We start from the raw sequence: 15,594 nt of genomic DNA, 5'->3' as shown, positions 1-15,594 counted from the left end.
AAGGAACAGTGCAGATTTCATTAGAAGTGTTTTTTTGTTGACCCAGTGCTTCAAATTAGCAGCAATTGAAACCTTTTGGCTTACCTTCCACAGATCCCTACCAGAATAGGCAGCATGCCCATCAAGGCCTAATGCTAGCAGTTTCATTGTAACGTTCCACAGAGCAACAACAAACCGATTCCCAAAAAGGGGACCAGCCCACACCTGCAGCCACGAGTTACATTGTGAGTTTGATGCACTGAAAGTTCAGACTGGGCAAAAAAGTTCCATTTCTGATGGCCTCTCCATACAGGCATGAACCAACTACTCTGCTAAAAAATGCTTGTGCTTCACTTGATCACGAATGCAAAATTTAATCAAATATTGCCTGCAGATTTGGATCCCATTGAATACGACATGAAGCTTTTGCCTAATACATCAAACAGACAACCTACAGGCATGCACATTGCTAGGCTGTTGCTGGTTGGGTAAAGGCTATACATTTACCAAATAAAAAAGAATTACTAAATCTAAGTTGATCATGCATAGGCTACAATACTGAATTTTCTCACGCGTTGTGGTCTTAATTATATTTTACAATAGGACAACCCTATGGCTACAACATTGTCTACAACAAGTGGGAAAACGGACAGTAAAATCACCTCACGACATCCATATTTTCCTTGTCCTAAAATTTTTCTTCCTTGAACTCCAAGAGGATCTGCAGAAAATAAAACACATGCAACTCAACAGTTTATGTGATTATATGAACATTACAAATTTAAATTGTTCTGCCATATAAGATATGTTGGGAAATTATATACAAAAAGAAGAAGGTTGTCAGTTGCTATGTAAAAACATATTTTTGTAGCCTGTGATGCTAAACCAGGATAACATGTTCTCTCCGAAAGAAGAATCAGAATAATACCTTGGTTTACTTGAATTACTTCTTTGTTGCTCAGTATTTCCATTGTTTCAGAATTCATCTGGACGATGCCCGGACCACTCATGTAAGGGTTTAGGGTCCCTCTAAATAATAGTTTTACACAAATTATAGCCCATGTTTCAGTCTACCGGTCTACCCAAAATGTATATTCCTATGAGTACACATGTAAGGTCAGCATTGTTTTAGTTGTAATATCACCTTAGCTGTAGATTAGAGGGTAATAGGAGAAAAAAACTTAAGTAGCAACAGTGGAACAGAAGGTGCATTGCCAGTTGAAACAATCCAACACTACAAAAAGTAGAAACTAAACATAACATCCTAAGAACGTGTCATATGATCAAGTTTTCAATATTGTATTGAAGAAGAGGATAGCATATAGCAGCATGCGAGCTTATTACCTATTCTCATGTCGAAGGAAGAAAAGGTCCCCTATTCCTGTGCCAACATAGACATCAGAGAAGAGAGGAGAGAGTAACATGACAGATGAAAATGCCCAATATGACTGCTGAAAATGCCCAAACAATCCAAACTGCTTATTCCTTCAAGTCAAATTCGATATGGTGAGGAACTTTCAGAAAGATCTTAGGCAACTGGCCACTGGGATATCTTTGTCATTGGAATCTGAGGATACTAATAGTTGCTGACATTAGATGGTTTGACACATTGAACACCACAGTATGGGAAAGCCAAGAGAGAACTTGCAGAGGAAGAAATAAATCTACATTCAAGCAATTTTATGACTCAGGGCCATGCTGTATCATGGATTCCTAAATTCTATTCTCTACACTATGTTGTATATATTTTTCATTAAGTTTAGTATGGGTTTTAAAAAATAATATAATGTTTTATGACCTTCGAATGAACGCAAGATTCACAAAAATTTGCTAGAACCAATATCTTCAGTTTCAATTAAAAATATGTTAAATTACTGTGTTTTAGTACATAACATGAAACAGTACAAATATTAAACTGTAGCCATTTTTACCTATAGTAAGCACGTTCTACTATTAATGAGAAGGCGTGTACCAGCAGCCTCTGTCTCTGCATAAATTACATGACTGTTTCCATCCAACTGAAGAATTTACGACAAAGATGTATCAGAAATTTTTTTAATAGAAAAAACTTGACCTACGAGGGTAAAACAGCCTGTGGGCATTGCACTAAGAAGAGCTTAACACAGATCGAGAACCCCACCCCCATCTCCACCTCCCGGTACACAGTGGTATCGTAGCCCATGTGAGAACGGCCACGACTGATGTCGCAAATGTGGGAAATATGAGAGGATTTTTTAACCCTAGCCTAGAACCTGAGGAGTGGTACTCAAACCTAAACCAACTAACCAACTTAGATGCAAACCCTTTCGATTTAATAGAAAAAGGACATAGGGTGGGAAAATTACCTGCATTAAAAGTCCACCATCTCGCAGTGAATGTATCTCTGTTTCAATTTCTGATCCATTCATTCTTAATTTGTAGCTGCGGGGTCCACCCCTTACTGTCTCAATCTACAGCAAGGTTTAATCACGTTTAATGTTGCTTAAAACAGTGAGTCACTAAGTTGATAGCACAGAAATGTAAAGAGAACTATAGTACCGTGTATTTGCTCCCCTCTATGTTCAGAGTAACAGTTAAATTGACAAGCGAGATGTGCTGCAATGAAGAAAGAAGTTACACAGTTACCAAGATGTTTTAAGTCCAACAACAACAGGTATAATCTGCAATAAGGGCATTTCAGCATATAATATATTATACCTTTGGTGGTATCTGACCTTTGCTGAGATAACCAACATAATTAGTAATAACGCTTGAGCTCCTGCTTGATGCTTCCTATGAAATAAGAAATAAATTGTCGGGGACCATAATTAGGGGTACCCTCAAGGCTCCTAATTCTCAGCTGGTAACCCCCATCAGCATAAAGCTGCAAAGGCCTGATGTGTGCGATTAAGTCAGGGATCAGCCCATTCGAGGGACTCGATCACGCCTCGCCCGAGCCTAGCCTCGGACAAGGGCAGCCGACCCCGGAGGATTTCCGTCTCGCCCGAGGCCCCCCTCCAGCGGCGAATATATTCCCGGCTCGCCCGAGGCCCTGTCTTCGCCAAGAAGCAACCCTGACCAAATCGCCGCACCGACCGACCAAATCGCAGGAGCATTTAATGCAAAGGTGGCCTGACACCTTTATCCTGACGCGCGCCCCCCAGCCGGCAGAGCCGAAGTGACCGCCGTCACTTCGCCGCTCCACTGACCGGCCTGACAGAAGGACAGCGCCACCTGCGCCACTCCGACTGCGGTGCCACTTGACAGAGTGAGACTGACAGGCAGTCAGGCCCGGCCGAAGGCACCATAGGAAGCTCCGCTTCGCCCGACCCAGGGCTCGGACTCGGGCTAAGTCCCGGAAGACGGCGAACTCCGCTCCGCCCGACCTAGGGCTCGGACTCGGGCTAAGTCCCGGAAGACGGCGAACTCCGCTCCGCCCGACCCAGGGCTCGGACTCGGGCTAAGTCCCGGAAGACGACGAACTCCGCTCCGCCCGACCCAGGGCTCGGACTCGGGCTAAGCCCCGGAAGACGGCGAACTCTGCTCCGCCCGACCCAGGGCTCGGACTCGGGCTAAGTCCCGGAAGACGACGAACTCCGCTCTGCCCGACCCAGGGCTCGGACTCGGGCTCAGCCCCAGAAGACGACGAACTCCGCTTCGCCCGACCCCAGGGCTCGGACTCCGCCCTGGCCTCAGCCGACGGCCTCCGCCTCGCCCGACCCAGGGGCTCGGACTCGACCTCGGCCACGGAAGACAGACTCGACCTCGGCTTCGGAGGAGCTTCCACATCGCCCAACCTAGGGCGCAGACCAGCCACGTCAATAGGAGGCGCCATCATCACCTTACCCCGAGCTGACTCGGGCCGTAGGGAACAAGACCGGCGTCCCATCTGGCTCGCTCCGCCAGATAGGCAATGATGGCGCCCCGCATACTCTGTGACGACGGCGGCTCTCAGCCCCCTTACAGAAGCAAGAGGACGTCAGCAAGGACTCAACCGCTCCGACAGCTGTCCCTCCGCCAGGCTCCATCGCTCCTCCGACGGCCACGACATCACACCAGCTGGGTGCCAAAATCTCTCCGTCTGCCACGACGGCATGTACTTAGGGCACTAGCTCTCCTCCGCTAGACACGTAGCACTCTGCTATACCCCCCATTGTACACCTGGATCCTCTCCTTACGCCTATAAAAGGAAGGACCAGGGCCCTCTTAGAGAAGGTTGGCCGCGCGGGGACGAGGACCGAGATAGGCGCTCGCTTGAGGCCGCTCGCTCCCTCTCCCGCGTGGACGCTTGTAACCCACTACTACAAGCGTACCCGACCTGGGCGCGGGACGAACACGAAGGCCGCGAGATTCTCACCTCTCTCACGCCGGTCTCCGGCCGCCTCACTTTCCCCCCTTCGCGCTCGCCCTCGTGCTCGACCCATCTGGGCTGGAGCACGCGGCGACATTCACTCGTCGGCTCAGGGACTCCCCGGTCTCGAAACGCCGACAGTTGGCGCACCAGGTAGGGACCTGTTGCGTGTTGACGAACAGCTTCCCGTCAAGCTCCAGATGGGCAGCCTCCAGCAACCTCTCCAACCCGGGATGGTGCTCCGTTTCGGGAGTCTTGAGTTCATGTCCCTCGACGGCAGCTACGACATGATACTCATTCCACCGTCGGGCGACAGCGGCAATGGCGGCCGACAGTCCGCCCGCCGGCGGCGGAATCGACGACGTCTTCCCCGCGTGGTGGAAGAACAACCTTCGAGCTCATCCCGCCCTCTTCTCCGCCGACGGAGGGGAAGGCGGGGCAACCAAGGCCGAGCAGGAGGCAGCGCCTCGTCGGCTGTCGAGCGAGTCGACAGCGCCGGCACCCCAACGGGGGGCGCACCGGGTGTCGACTTCGCGCTTGAGACGAAGACGAGCGTCGTCTCCCCGCGACACGCCAATCCCGAGCAAGCGGACGACGCCAGCACGCTCGCGAAAAGCTTGCTGGACGTCACCCTCGTACCTGAGACGACGGTGCATTCAGTCCCCGACGTGACTTCATCACCGCCCGTCGACCAAGAGGTACCGACCGATTCTTGAAAGTCGCCTAGAGGGGGGGTGAATAGGGCGAAACTGAAATTTACAAATATAAACACAACTACAAGCCGGGTTAGCGTTAGTAATAAAGAAACGAGTCCGCAAGAGAGGGCGCAAAACAAATCCCAAGCGAATAAGCAAGTGAGACACGGAGATTTGTTTTACCGAGGTTCGGTTCTTGCAAACCTACTCCCCGTTGAGGAGGCCACAAAGGCCGGGTCTCTTTCAACCCTTCCCTCTCTCAAACGATCCACGGATCGAGTGAGCTTTCTCTTCTCAATCACTTGGAACACAAAGTTCCCACAAGGACCACCACAAGTTTGGTGTCTCTTGTCTCAATTTACAAGTGAGTTTGATCGCAAGGAAAGAATCAAGAAGGAAGAAAGCAATCCAAGCGCAAGAGCTCGAAAGAACACAAGCAAATCTCTCTCTCTAATCACTATGGCGTTGTGTGGAATTTGGAGAGGATTTGATCTCTTTGGTGTGTCTAGAATTGAATGCTAGAGCTCTTGTAGTAGTTGAGAAGTGGAAAACTTGGATGCAATGAATGGTGGGGTGGTTGGGGTATTTATAGCCCCAACCACCAAAAGTGGCCGTTGGGAGGCTGTCTGTTCGATGGCACACCGGACAGTCCGGTGCCCCCTGCCACGTCATCACTGCCGTTGGATTCTGACCGTTGGAGCTTCTGACTTGTGGGCCCGCCTGGGTGTCCGGTGCACACCGGACATGTACTGTTTGCTGTCCGGTGTGCCAGTATGGGCGCGCCTGACTTCTGCGCGCGCTGCGCGCGCATTTATTGCTCTGCAGGTAGCCGTTGGCGCGGAGATAGTCGTTGCTCCGGAGTCGCACCGGACAGTCCGGTGCACACCGGACAGTCCGGTGAATTTTAGCGGACAAGCCGTTGGAGTTTCCCGAAGCTGGCGAGTTCCTGAGGCTGCTCCTCCTTGGCGCACCGGACACTGTCCGGTGTACACCGGACAGTCCGGTGAATTATAGCGGAGTCACCTCTGGAAATTCCCGAAGGTGGCGAGTTTGAGTTGGAGTCCTCTGGTGCACCGGACACTGTCCGGTGGTGCACCGGACACTGTCCGGTGTACACCGGACAGTCCGGTGTTCCCAGACCAGAGGGCCTTCGGTTGCCACTTAGCTCCTTTGTTGAATCCAAAACTTGGTCTTTTTATTGGCTGAGTGTGAACCTTTTACACCTGTATAATCTATACACTTGGGCAAACTAGTTAGTCCAATTATTTGTGTTGGGCAATTCAACCACCAAAATTAATTAGGGACTAGGTGTAAGCCTAATTCCCTTTCAATCTCCCCCTTTTTGGTGATTGATGCCAACACAAACCAAAGCAAATATAGAAGTGCATAATTGAACTAGTTTGCGTAATGTAAGTGTAAAGGTTGCTTGGAATTGAGCCAATATAAATACTTACAAGATGTGCATGGATTGTTTCTTTCTTATAACATTTTGGACCACGCTTGCACCACATGTTTTGTTTTTGCAAACTATTTTGTAAATCCTTTTCAAAGTTCTTTTGCAAATAGTCAAAGGTAAATGAATAAGATTTTGCAAAGCATTTTCAAGATTTGAAGTTTTCTCCCCCTATTTCAAATGCTTTTCCTTTGACTAAACAAAACTCCCCCTAAATGAGATCCTCCTCTTAGTGTTCAAGAGGGTTTTTGATATGTCATTTTAGAAATACTATTTTCTCCCCCTTTTGAACACAATAGGATACTAATTGAAAATATTCAACACTAAGTTTTTGAAATTGGTGGTGGTGCGGTCCTTTTGCTTTGGGCTCTTACTTTCTCCCCCTTTGGCATGAATCGCCAAAAACGGAATCATTAGAGCCCTCGAAGTGCTTTCTTCCCCTTTGGTCATAAGTAAATGAGTTAAGATTATACCAAAGACGAAGTCCGATCTTTTAGCTTTGGGCTCTTACTTTCTCCCCAAAGTCCTTTTCTTTGATGCTCATGCTTGTCTCCCCCGAGAATGGAGAGTTGCGTGGAGTGACGGCGAGGGATGAGTTACGGAGTGGAAGCCTTTTTGTCTTCGCCGAAGACTCCAATTCCCTTTCAATACACCTATGACTTGGTTTGAAATAGACTTGAAAACATATTAGTCATAGCATACGAAAGAGATATGATCAAAGGTATATGAATGAGCTATGTGTGCAATTTATCAAAAGAAGTTCCTAGAATCAAGAATATTGAGCTCATGCCTAAGTTTGTTAAAGGATTATTCATCAAGAGGCTTGGTAAAGATATCGGCTAATTGATCTTTAGTATTAATGTAAGAAATCTCGATATCTTCCTTTTGTTGGTGATCCCTCAAAAAGTGATACCGAATGGCTATGTGTTTAGTGCGGCTATGCTCGACGGGATTGTCGGCCATTTTGATTGCACTTTCATTATCACATAGCAAAGGGACTTTGGTTAATTTGTAACCGTAGTCCCGCAGGGTTTGCCTCATCCAAAGCAATTGCGCGCAACAATGTCCTGCGGCAATATACTCGGCTTCGGCGGTGGAAAGAGCGACCGAATTTTGCTTCTTTGAAGCCCAAGACACCAAGGATCTTCCCAAGAACTGGCAAGTCCCCGATGTGCTCTTCCTATTGATTTTGCACCCCGCCCAATCGGCATCCGAATAACCAATCAAATCAAATGTGGATCCACGAGGGTACCAAAGCCCAAACTTAGGAGTATAAGCCAAATATCTCAAGATTCGTTTTACGGCCGTAAGGTGAGCTTCCTTAGGGTCGGCTTGGAATCTTGCACACATGCAAACGGAAAGCATAATATCCGGTCGAGATGCACATAAATAGAGTAAAGAACCTATCATCGACCGGTATACCTTTTGATCCAGGGACTTACCTCCTGTGTCGAGGTCGAGATGCCCATTAGTTCCCATGGGCGTCTTGATGGGTTTGGCATCCTTCATCCCAAACTTGGTTAGAATGTCTTGAGTGTACTTCGTTTGGCTGATGAAGGTGCCCTCTTGGAGTTGTTTGACTTGGAATCCTAGAAAATACTTCAACTCCCCCATCATAGACATCTCGAATTTCTGTGTCATAATCCTACTAAACTCTTCACATGTAGACTCGTTAGTAGACCCAAATATAATATCATCAACATAAATTTGGCATACAAACAAGTCATTTTCAAGAGTTTTAGTAAAGAGTGTAGGATCGGCTTTACCGACTTTGAATCCATTTGCAATAAGAAAATCTCTAAGGCATTCATACCATGCTCTTGGGGCTTGCTTGAGCCCATAAAGCGCCTTAGAGAGCTTATAGACATGGTTAGGATACTCACTGTCTTCAAAGCCGGGAGGTTGCTCAACATAGACCTCCTCCTTGATTGGTCCATTGAGGAAGGCACTTTTCACGTTCATTTGATAAAGCTTAAAGCCATGGTAAGTAGCATAGGCCAATATTATGCGAATTGACTCAAGCCTAGCTACGGGTGCATAGGTTTCATCGAAATCCAAACCTTCGACTTGGGAGTATCCCTTGGCCACAAGTCGAGCTTTGTTCCTTGTCACCACACCATGCTCATCTTGCTTGTTGCGGAAGACCCATTTGGTTCCCCCTTATGAATGTCGCCGAGGATGGTGTCGACGGGGTGATCTCGTTGGATTGCTTGGTGGACTCTTGGGTGTGGCGGCCTTTGTTCCTCATCCTCCTTGTCTTCCTCATTTGCATCTCCCCCTTGATCAATGCCATCATCTTGAGGTGGCTCATTTGCTTGATCTTCTATTTCATCAACTTGAGCTTCATCCTCATTTTGAGTCGGTGGAGACGCTTGCGTGGAGGAGGATGGTTGATCTTGTGCATTTGGAGGCTCTTCGGATTCCTTAGGACACACATCCCCAATGGACATGTTCCTTAGCGCGATGCATGGAGCCTCTTCTTCACCTATCTCATCAAGATCAACTTGCTCTACTTGAGAGCCGTTAGTCTCATCAAACACAACGTCACAAGAAACTTCAACTAGTCCCGAGGACTTGTTAAAGACTCTATATGCCCTTGTGTTTGAATCATATCCTAGTAAAAAGCCTTCTACAGTCTTAGGAGCAAATTTAGATTTTCTACCTCTTTTAACAAGTATAAAGCATTTGCTACCAAAGACTCTAAAATATGAAATATTGGCTTTTTACCGGTTAGGAGTTCATATGATGTCTTCTTGAGGATTTGGTGTAGATACAACCGGTTGATGGCGTAGCAGGCGGTGTTGACCGCCTCGGCCCAAAACCGATCTGAAGTCTTGTATTCATCAAGCATGGTCCTTGCCATGTCCAATAGAGTTCTATTCTTCCTCTCCACTACACCATTTTGTTGAGGTGTGTAGGGAGAAGAGAACTCATGCTTGATGCCCTCCTCCTCAAGGAAGCCTTCAATTTGAGAGTTCTTGAACTCCGTTCCGTTGTCGCTTCTTATTTTCTTGATCCTTAAGCCAAACTCATTTTGAGCCCGTCTCAAGAATCCCTTTAAGGTCTCTTGGGTTTGAGATTTTTCCTGTAGAAAGAATACCCAAGTGAAGCGAGAATAATCATCCACAATAACTAGACAGTACTTACTCCCGCCGATGCTTATGTAAGCGATCGGGCCGAATAGATCCATGTGTAGGAGCTCCAGTGGCCTGTCGGTCGTCATTATGTTCTTATGCGGATGATGAGTGCCAACTTGCTTTCCTGCTTGGCATGCGCTACAAATCCTGTCTTTCTCAAAATGAACATTTGTTAGTCCTAAAATGTGTTCTCCCTTTAGAAGCTTATGAAGATTCTTCATCCCAACATGAGCTAGTCGGCGGTGCCAGAGCCAACCCATGTTAGTCTTAGCAATTAAGCAAGTGTCGAGTTCAGCTCTATCAAAATCTACCAAGTATAGCTGACCCTCTAACACTCCCTTAAATGCTATTGAATCATCACTTCTTCTAAAGACAGTGACACCTACATCAGTGAATAGACAGTTGTAGCCCATTTGACATAATTGAGATACAGAAAGCAAATTGTAATCTAAAGAATCAACAAGAAAAACGTTGGAAATGGAATGGTCCGGAGATATAGCAATTTTACCCAAACCTTTGACCAACCCTTGATTTCCATCCCCGAATGTGATCGCTCGTTGGGGATCTTGGTTTTTCTCATATGAGGAGAACATCTTTTTCTCCCCAGTCATGTGGTTTGTGCACCCGCTGTCGAGTATCCAACTTGAGCCTCCGGATGCATAAACCTACAAAACAAGTTTAGTTCTTGACTTTAGGTACCCAAATGGTTTTGGGTCCTTTGGCATTAGACACAAGAACTTTGGGTACCCAAACACAAGTCTTTGACCCCTTGTGCTTGCCCCCAACATATTTGGCAACTACCTTGCCGGATTTGTTAGTCAAAACATAAGATGCATCAAAAGTTTTAAATGAAATATTATGATCATTTGATGCACTCGGAGTTTTCTTTCTAGGCAACTTAGCATGGGTTGGTTGCCTAGAGCTAGATGTCTCACCCTTATACATGAAAGCATGATTAGGGCCAGAGTGAGACTTCCTAGAATGAATTCTCCTAATTTTACTCTCGGGATAACCGGCAGGGTATAAAATGTAACCCTCGTTATCCTGAGGCATGGGAGCCTTGCCCTTAACAAAGTTGGACAATCTTTTGGGAGGGGCATTAATTTTGACATTGTCTCCCCTTTGGAAGCCAATGCCATCCTTGATGCCCGGGCGTCTCCCATTATAAAGCATGCTACGAGCAAATTTAAATTTCTCATTTTCTAAGTTGTGCTCGGCAATTTTAGCATCTAGTTTTGCTATGTGATCATTTTGTTGTTTAATTAAAGCCATATGATCATGAATAGCATTAATATCAACATCTCTACATCTAGTACAAATAGATACATGCTCAACAATAGATGTAGAGGGTTTGCAAGAATTAAGTTCAACAATCTTAGCATGAAGAATATCATTTTTATCTCTAAGATTGGAAATGGTAGCATTGCAAACATCTAGTTCTTTAGCCTTAGCAATTAAATTTTCATTTTCTACTTTAAGGCTAGCAAGAGAAATGTTTAATTCTTCAATCCTAGCAAGCAAATCATCATTATTATCTCTAGGATTGGGAATTGAAACATTACAAATATGTGAATCAACCTTAGCATTTAAACTAGCATTTTCATTCCTAAGGTTGTCAATCATCTCACGGCAAGTGCTTAGCTCACTAGATAGCTTTTGACATTTTTCTATTTCTAGAGCATAAGCATTTTTAACCTTAACATGTTTCATGTTTTCTTTAATTAGACAATCCTCTTGGGAATCCAAAAGGTCATCCTTTTCATGAATAGCACTAATTAATTCATTTAATTTTTCTTTTTGTTCCATGTTAAGGTTGGCAAAAAGGATACGCAAATTATCTTCCTCATCACTAGCATTATCATCACTAGAGGTTTCATATTTAGTGGAGGATCTTGATTTTACCTTCTTTTTGCCGTCCTTTGCCATGAGGCACTTGTGGCCGACGTTGGGGAAGAGAAGTCCCTTGGTGACGGCGATGTTGGCGGCGTCCTCGTCGTTGGAGGAGTCGCTTGAGCTTTCGTCGGAGTCCCATTCCCGACAAACATGGGCATCGCCGCCCTTCTTTTTGTAGTACCTCTTCTTTTCTCTCCTCTTGCCCTTCTTGTCGTTATCCCTGTCACTGTCACTTGATAATGGACATTTTGCAATAAAGTGACCGGGCTTACCACACTTGTAGCAAACCTTCTTGGAGCGGGACTTGTAGTCTTTCCCTCTCCTTTGCTTGAGGATTTGGCGGAAGCTCTTGATGACGAGCGCCATTTCCTCATTGTCGAGCTTGGAGGCGTCTATTGGTTGTCGACTTGGGGTAGACTTCTCCTTCTTTTCTTCCGTCGCCTTGAATGCGACGGGTTGAGCTTCGGATGTAGATGGATCATCAAGCTCATTGATCTTCCTTGAGCCTTCGATCATGCACTCAAAACTTACAAAATGCCCGATTACTTCCTCGGGGGTCATTTTAGTATATCTTGGATTACCACGAATTAATTGAACTTGAGTAGGGTTAAGGAAAATAAGAGATCTTAGAATAACCTTAACCATTTCGTGGTCGTCCCACTTTACGCTCCCGAGGTTGCGCACTTGGTTCACCAAGGTCTTGAGCCGGTTGTACATGTGTTGTGGCTCTTCCCCTTTGCGAAGCCGGAAGCGACCGAGCTCCCCCTCGATCGTTTCCCGCTTGGTGATCTTTGTAAGCTCATCTCCCTCGTGCGCGGTTTTGAGCACATCCCAAATCTCCTTGGCGCTCTTCAACTCTTGAACCTTGTTATACTCCTCTCTACTTAAAGAGGCGAGGAGTATTGTCGTTGCTTGACAGTTGAAGTGCTCGATTTGGGCCACCTCATCCTCATCATAGTCTTCATCCCCTACGGATGGTACCTGTGCACCAATCTCAACAACATCCCATATACTTTTGTGGAGTGAGGTTAGATGAAATCGCATTAAATCACTCCACCTAGCATAATCTTCACCATCAAAAGTTGGTGGTTTGCCTAATGGGACGGAAAGTAAATGTGCATGTTTAGAAATGCGGGGATAATGTAGGGGAATCTTACTAAACTTCTTACGCTCTTGGCGTTTAGAAGTTACGGAGGGTGCATCGGAGTCGGAGGTCGATGTTGATGAAGTGTCGGTCTCGTAGTAGACCACCTTCCTCATCCTCTTGTGCTTGTCACCTTTCCGATGCGACTTGTGGGAAGAAGATTTTTCCTTCTTCTCTTTGTGGTGAGAAGAAGATTTCTTCTCCTTCCCTTTGTTGGAGGAGATCTTCTTCTTCTCCTTCCTTTTGGTGCGGGACTCTTCCGATGAAGTGCTCCCGTGGCTTGTAGTGGGCTTTTCGCCGGTCTCCATCTCCTTCTTGGCGTGATCTCCCGACATCACTTCGAGCGGTTAGGCTCTAATGAAGCACCGGGTTCTGATACCAATTGAAAGTCGCCTAGAGGGGGGTGAATAGGGCGAAACTGAAATTTACAAATATAAACACAACTACAAGCCGGGTTAGCGTTAGTAATAAAGAAACGAGTCCGCAAGAGAGGGCGCAAAACAAATCCCAAGCGAATAAGCAAGTGAGACACGGAGATTTGTTTTACCGAGGTTCGGTTCTTGCAAACCTACTCCCCGTTGAGGAGGCCACAAAGGCCGGGTCTCTTTCAACCCTTCCCTCTCTCAAACGATCCACGGATCGAGTGAGCTTTCTCTTCTCAATCACTTGGAACACAAAGTTCCCACAAGGACCACCACAAGTTTGGTGTCTCTTGTCTCAATTTACAAGTGAGTTTGATCGCAAGGAAAGAATCAAGAAGGAAGAAAGCAATCCAAGCGCAAGAGCTCGAAAGAACACAAGCAAATCTCTCTCTCTAATCACTATGGCGTTGTGTGGAATTTGGAGAGGATTTGATCTCTTTGGTGTGTCTAGAATTGAATGCTAGAGCTCTTGTAGTAGTTGAGAAGTGGAAAACTTGGATGCAATGAATGGTGGGGTGGTTGGGGTATTTATAGCCCCAACCACCAAAAGTGGCCGTTGGGAGGCTGTCTGTTCGATGGCACACCAGACAGTCCGGTGCACACCGGACAGTCCGGTGCCCCCTGCCACGTCATCACTTCCGTTGGATTCTGACCGTTGGAGCTTCTGACTTGTGGGCCCGCCTGGGTGTCCGGTGCACACCGGACATGTACTGTTTGCTGTCCGGTGTGCCAGTATGGGCGCGCCTGACTTCTGCGCGCGCTGCGCGCGCATTTATTGCTCTGCAGGTAGCCGTTGGCGCGGAGATAGTCGTTGCTCCGGAGTCGCACCGGACAGTCCGGTGCACACCGGACAGTCCGGTGAATTTTAGCGGACAAGCCGTTGGAGTTTCCCAAAGCTGGCGAGTTCCTGAGGCTGCTCCTCCTTGGCGCACCGGACATTGTCCGGTGTACACCGGACAGTCCGGTGAATTATAGCGGAGTCGCCTCTGGAAATTCCCGAAGGTGGCGAGTTTGAGTTGGAGTCCTCTGGTGCACCGGACACTGTCCGGTGGTGCACCGGACACTGTCCGGTGTACACCGGACAGTCCGGTGTTCCCAGACCAGAGGGCCTTCGGTTGCCACTTAGCTCCTTTGTTGAATCCAAAACTTGGTCTTTTTATTGGCTGAGTGTGAACCTTTTACACCTGTATAATCTATACACTTGGGCAAACTAGTTAGTCCAATTATTTGTGTTGGGCAATTCAACCACCAAAATTAATTAGGGACTAGGTGTAAGCCTAATTCCCTTTCAATTCTCATCCCACGTCATTTGGATTCGGCCTCAACCCGCCTAGCGACTTCACTTTGGCGGGCGTTCTCGTAGAGGCGAGTCCAAACCCTTTGGGGTTTCGTATGCGGTCACCTTGGGACCGGCTGACGGACGTCTCGACCTACGGGCCCTCTGGGTCCGAGGAAGATGACGAGCCCAGCTTCTGTTGGGATTTCTCTGGACTTGGCAACCCCAGTGCCGTGCGGGACTTCATGACCGCATGTGACTACTGCCTCTCCGACTGTTCCGACGCTAGCCGTAGCCTCGGCTAGGCCTGGAAAAAAAGCTCGGGCTCGACGAGCTGGCTCGAGCTCGGCCTGGCTCGGCTCGGCTCGGGCCGGCTCGCGAGCCGCTGCCGAGCCGAGCCGAGCCGCATTTCTCAGCTCGGGCAAAGGGCGAGCCGAGCCGAGCTAGCTCGGGCGAGCTCGCGAGCCGCTCGCGAGCCGGCCAACCAGCCTTTGGCAGAATGGCCCATACGCCCAGCCCAACAGTGAGGCCCAACAAGGAGTCAAGGATTCCCTAAACCCTAGGTCCCTAACCAGTAAGGCAGTAACCACCCGAGTACCCGACTCCGAGCGTTGGTTCGTGGTCGTGGCGCCGCCCGGCCTCCGTGCGCCGTGTGCCCGTGTACCTTCGTCGACTCCTCGTGCCGACGGCCGACCAGGCGACCACCCGAGCCCGAGTGCCCGACGCCCCGACGGCCGACCACCTGTAGTCCGCCAGACCGCCACGGACCTCGAGTCCTCGAACCCGCCCAGGCGCGGAGCGGCGGAGGCGCTCAGGCGGCCACCCGCGTGGCCGCGTCCAGGCGTCCAGCGTCCGGCCGGCATCCGCGTGAGTCGCCGCGTGACCGCGTCCGCGTCCAGGCGACCAGGCATCCAGCTCCAGGCCTCCAGCGTCCGCCGTCCAGCGTCACTGCGTCAGGTTCAGCCGTTCAGCCGTTCAGGTATGCCCGTATGCATATATGTGTTTAACTGGTAGCTGTCCCCGTCCATATCAATGACAATGACTTTTTTCTGGTTCTCAACAGACAACAGTAAGGGTCCAATACTAGCCAATACTAGCCAACTGTAAAGCGTAGGTTATCTGATCATTTATCTAACTCAGGGGTCATGCAACAACCAAGTTGTTTGCTTCATTTATCTATTTATTAAGTTCTTTATAGTTGTTAGTATGTACTCATTTGTTATGGTGATTGCTACAATTCTAGATCCAAGGTATAAGATGAGATA

The 15,594-nt window shown here is 47.8% G+C and overlaps 2 pseudogenes across 2 annotated transcripts; both read right to left on the bottom strand.

The window, feature by feature from the left end:
- Nucleotides 1-661: 661 nt before the first annotated feature.
- Nucleotides 662-965, bottom strand: LOC109944631 (alpha-galactosidase pseudogene; annotated as a pseudogene). Its single transcript, NR_163468.1, has 2 exons — nucleotides 908-965; nucleotides 662-700 (listed from the first exon to the last, which is right to left on the bottom strand). The product of NR_163468.1 is annotated as an alpha-galactosidase pseudogene (transcript).
- A 945-nt stretch (nucleotides 966-1,910) lies between these two features.
- On the bottom strand, nucleotides 1,911-15,240 carry LOC103648192 (acetyl-CoA carboxylase 1; annotated as a pseudogene). Its single transcript, NR_163425.1, has 5 exons — nucleotides 15,088-15,240; nucleotides 2,677-2,751; nucleotides 2,518-2,574; nucleotides 2,325-2,429; nucleotides 1,911-1,997 (listed from the first exon to the last, which is right to left on the bottom strand). The product of NR_163425.1 is annotated as an acetyl-CoA carboxylase 1 (transcript).
- Nucleotides 15,241-15,594: the final 354 nt, after the last annotated feature.

Source organism: Zea mays, chromosome 2 (assembly GCF_902167145.1).
Source record: "Zea mays cultivar B73 chromosome 2, Zm-B73-REFERENCE-NAM-5.0, whole genome shotgun sequence".
In the NCBI taxonomy this organism is placed as follows: Eukaryota; Viridiplantae; Streptophyta; class Magnoliopsida; order Poales; family Poaceae; genus Zea; species Zea mays.
This window is presented reverse-complemented; position numbering and strand designations above follow the sequence as displayed.